This window comes from Ixodes scapularis, unplaced genomic scaffold (assembly GCF_016920785.2).
Source record: "Ixodes scapularis isolate PalLabHiFi unplaced genomic scaffold, ASM1692078v2 PGA_scaffold6__148_contigs__length_123643588, whole genome shotgun sequence".
Taxonomy (NCBI): Eukaryota; Metazoa; Arthropoda; class Arachnida; order Ixodida; family Ixodidae; genus Ixodes; species Ixodes scapularis.
This window is the reverse complement of record NW_024609881.1, coordinates 110,455,251-110,460,273: the sequence shown is the minus strand read 5'-3', so window position 1 is coordinate 110,460,273 and position 5,023 is coordinate 110,455,251. Positions and strand designations below refer to the sequence as shown.

At 51.1% G+C, this 5,023-nt stretch overlaps 1 pseudogene; it reads left to right on the top strand.

Moving 5' to 3' along the window:
* The first annotated feature begins 548 nt into the window (after window positions 1-548).
* LOC120836154 lies at window positions 549-2,572 on the top strand (annotated as a pseudogene).
* Window positions 2,573-5,023: the final 2,451 nt, after the last annotated feature.

Below are 5,023 nucleotides of genomic sequence, written 5' to 3'. Positions count from 1 at the left end.
AGCCTTTTCAGCATCCCTACAGGCCTTTCGGGGCGCTGTCTTTATCCTAGCTTTTCCTGTCTCTTTCCACTCAACAGTAATGGCCCCACGCGACCATTACATTTTGGCGACGAGGTCTTTTCTTTCATTTTTTCATTTTCGCCTCTCGTGAACATTTGATCAGACTCCGTGCCGGAGATGAGTGGTGGCAACACCGGCATGTATGGTTTTCTTTTTGTGTGTTAGTTAATATTGTAGCGTTCAGAATGTTAGGTCCTTTTGGAATATTTGCATCCTCCACATCTTTTCCGTGCGGAATGTAGAACATAAAATAATGTCGACGCATCGCGACACTCGTTCCATTTCGTCCGTCAACGTTCCATTTCAAAAATCAGTAGTGGTTACGCGTAACGCGTTCGAATGGTTCTTTTCCTTTCACGCATGTAGTGCGCACAGCACGGAAGCGTCCATCTCTTTTTCGTAACTCAGGAAATTGTTCTCGTTCTCATTTGGGGTGAAATTTTTAATATTTTTGTCAATCTTTGAAACTATCTCGCAACGGTAAGAGGATGGCGACGGTTTCCTTACCGACGCTACCAGCATTTCTTCCCACGCCAGGTGCCCCTGCGCAGCCTTGGCTAAGTTGGAAAACGTCGTTTTTCAATTATCTTGTGGCCATAGAGGCAGATGAAAGCTCTCCGAAGCGCAAGCGCGCACTACTGTGGGCGTTGCTTGCCTTGGAAGGCCAACGAATAGTTTCGACATTTCCTTCAACAGTCCCCGCCAGCAGCGCGGCCGTTTCTGAATTTGATGAGCTCGTAGCGGCACTTGATGAGCATTTTGCTGCCAAAGCTAACGTTGTCGTCGAACGCAGGCAATTTCTCACCCGTGTCCAATCCCCGGGAGAGAGCGTCCTCGACTACCTTAGCGCACTCAGACAACTTGGTTCTTTTTGTGATTTTGGAAAGTCCCTTGAAAACCGCATCGCGGAAGTCTTTTTGGCCTGTTTAAATTCATCGGAGGTACAAGATCGGGTAATCCGAGACTCCGCGGAAGCTGGACTACCCAGCCTCGAACGTATTGTGTTTCTAGCACAGCAGTTCGAACAGGCGTCTCGAGATTGCGATCGGTACCGCCAATTTCCCTCCAGTTTATCGCGTTCTGGAACGCCGCACGCCGTTCAGGTCGTACAAGGGGTTTTTATTCAGCGTGAACAAGATGGCCAACGATCGAATTCGAATTTGCACATCCAAGATCAAAATGGAGAGCGGCGGCATGCCATTTCCTGCTCCCCCGCAAATGTTTCCTTCTCGCCGCAACACCAGTCGCGCGAGTCGCGCGCACACACCCGCACTCTCGTGAGCCGAGTACCGCGTCATGCTCCGCCGGGCGCGCGCGCTCTTCGGCACGCGGCAGAGTTATGTCATTTCTGCGGTCGCTGACTCCATCCACGTGAGGAATGTCCTGCTTCAGGAATGTCTTGTTTTAGAGCGCAGCTCTTGGGGCCCGTTTCCGGCTTGAGCGGCGTCACGGTCGCCGTCGGCGTAACCGCGCGGTGCATTATGGGAAATGTCCCATAATGCACCGCGCGAGCCCCCCACCGGGGTCACGTGACCTCGTGGGGGGCACGTGACCCCCCCGAGGTCACGTGACCCCCCGAAGTCATGTGACTCCCCTGAGGTCACGTGACCTCAGGGGGTCACGCATCGTAATCGTCATCATCAGTGATGATGACGATGCGGATGCCGGTGACGTCATCAGTGATGATGACGATGACGATGTGGATGCCGGTGACGTCATCAGTGATGTCACTAATGACGTCATCAGTGATGATGACGATGACGTTATCAGTGACGTCACTGATGTCGTCACCGACATCCGCATCGTCATCATCACTGATGACGTCATCAGTGACGTCACTGATGACGTCACCGACATTCGCATCGTCATCATCACTGGTGAAGTTATCAGTGACGTCACTAATGACGTCATCGGTATCCGCATCGTCATCGTCACTGATGACGTCATCAGTGACGTCAGTGATGACATCTTCGGCATTGGGGGGGTCACGTGACCTTCAAGGTCACGTGACCCCCCAAGGTCACGTGACCCCCCCCTGGTTAGTTGAACTCCCCTCCCCAGTACCCTTCCCTCCTCCTCCTCAAGAGCTGCGCTCTAATTCGGCGTTACATGAATTTGTAAGCGGCTTTCACTTTTTTCTTGTGGCAAACTAGGTCATTTTTCAAATGCTCGACGGAGTTCTCCCCCATCGTCTGCTGCCACCGATCGTCGTCAGCTGGCCTCTCCGCCGAGACGTGGTCGGGCCGCCGGTCGCCGGTACCAGCGGCTTGGAGTTGGCCGTAACCAGACAACCAGCCATGGAAGCGTGGCATTTTCTGACGAAGAGGAGCAGCAGCCGAAAATTTGCACCGTCGGGTCACCGGAAGTCCTTCCAAAAGGACGCGCCGACAGTCGCCCACGGAATTTCATCGCTGATGTTCAGGTGAATGGATCTACATTACCATTACTCATTGATACTGGCTCCGAAGTTTCAATACTTTCCGAGAGCATGTTTAACAAGGTCAACTCCTAGCAGCAAATCCGGCTAATTAAACCACCACGCACTCTTGTGCACTACCTCCGAGGGTCCATTCCAGTCGTGGGATGTTTCCAGACCAAAGTCGGTTTGAAAGAGCGATCCGCCGAGATACTTTTCTACGTTGTTCGCAATGGCCGATCCCTGCTTGGGACAGATGCCGTGCATAAACTTCGTCTCATTTTGTCGGGTGCTCCACTCAAATGTTTCCATGTCAATTCTGCGGACTCTTGCGCAGACATCCCAGGCCATGTAAGGTCGGCCGAAGTTCCGCAGTCCCCAGGTGCGACGGAGCCCAGTCCTCCGCCGAGTACTTCAAGTGCTCCCTGCAAGCACCCTCAATCATTGTCCACTGTTCACGGCACTCAGCCATCCACGTCGTCTGAGTACTACTCAAGTAGAGGCGTCTTCGGAGACCAGCCTTCAAGGGATCCGTCAACGTCGGGACCGTCTTTGCAACCTTCCTCGGTGAGCGATCCATTAAAGTTACCTTCTGGTTTTGAAGAATTTGAGGATCTTTTTTTCTCCTGAATTAGGGTTAGTTAAAAATCAAACTCACACAATCACTGTCCGGCACCATGTCCCGCCGGTACAGGCTAAACTTCGCCGCTTACCGATCACGTTGCGTGATGCCGTCAGTGCGGAAATTCAGAAGCTCGAGCGCCAAGGCGTTATCGAGCGCGTAAACGCGTCGGAATGGGTGTCCCCCATTGTAGTAGTTAAGAAGAAAGACGGTGGAATCCGTATGTGTGTCGATCTGCGGGCGCCAAACCAGGCTGTCGTTATTGATTCTTTTCCACTCCCGCACATTGAGGAGCTTTTGAACTCCCTCAGTGGAGCTTCCCATTTTTCAAAGTTAGACCTTGCGTCTGCTTATCACCAGGTCCGTCTCGACCCCAAGAGTCGTGACTTAATGGCATTCATTACCCATGAAGGGCTTTTTCGTTTCAAACGAGTTTGTTTCGGTCTGGCGTCTGCACCAGCGGCCTTCCAACAGAACTTTCCAACTTCCAAAGATATTAAAACATTGTCTGGGAGTCCAGTTTTATCTGGACGATGTCATTGTCTATGGTTCCTCCCAGAAAGAACATGATAGAAACCTCAGACAAGTCCTCCAATGTATTAGAGAGGCCGGCATGAAACTCAATAGAAAAGCCGTTTTCAATGTTTCTGAACTGTCATTTCTTGGTCATCGTCTGTCTGCGGAGGGTCCAGCACCCCTTCCGTCGAAGATAGACGCGGTCCTTAGTTTTCCAGTTCCATCAGAACCTTCGCAGTTGAAGGCCTTCCTAGGTCTAGTAGAATATTACAGTAAGTTTGTCCCTCACTGTGCTACTCTCGTAGAACCCCTCCGAAGGCTTCTGCGCAAGGGAACATCTTTTGTCTGGTCGTCCCACGTAGAGGCCAGTTCCCAAAGTGTCAAGTCCTGCCTTCAGCAGGCACCCATTCTCGCTATGTTCGACCCCACTCTTCCAGTTGTCGTCTCCACAGACGCGTCCAATTACGGACTAGGTGCTGTTCTCCAGCAGCAGCATGGGAAGCAACTAAAGACTGTTGCTTTCGCTTCCCGCTCTCTCTCCGAAGCAGAGCGAAAGTACTCCGCAGGAGAAAGATATACATGCCACTTCTCGCAAGCCTCGGGGCTTGCGAGAAGTGGCATGTATATCTCTGGGGTCGACACTTCGATATTCACGCCGATCATCAAGCTCTCGTCACATTAATGTCCACTCAAGGGACAGGTGTCCGTCCACGGCGCATCAGTCGTTGGACTGCTAGACTTTTCAACTATAATTTCACAATGAAGTATCGTAAAGGCAGCGACAACGTAGTTGCCGACGCTCTGTCTCGCCTTCCGGTCCTAGACACCGAAGAAGGCACGTCTTTTGAAGAAGAGGTAGTTTCAATTGTCTGTGCATGTCTCACACAGAAGTAATTCAAGGAAGAAACTGCAAAAGATCCTGTATTGCCAATTGTCATGACATATCTTTCCAACACATGGCCTTCAGAGGACAAGTTACCTTCAGAGTTCAAACCATATTTCGTTGTAAGAGACCAGCTATCAGTCACAGATGCATTGTTGTTCCAGGGAGAGAAGATAGTGGTCCCGTCCACACTCCGTGATCAGGTCATTGATGTAGCACATGAAACACACCAAGGTATTTCACGCACCACCAGCATCATCAAGGAACTATACTGGTGGCCGTATCTAAATCAGCATGTCAGGACCAAAGTTCAAAACTGTACAGTATGTCAGTCCACAGATAAGGCTGCAAAGGCATCCCCCGCACCTCTTCAACCAGTTGAATTTCCCACTCGTCCATGGGTAAAACTTGGTATGGACATTGTTGGACCGTTCGAACGAGCTCCTGCTCAGGAAAGATTTTTATTACGTTGGTAGATTACCACAGCAAGTGGCCTGAAGTGGCACCAGCTCACAACGTCACGACT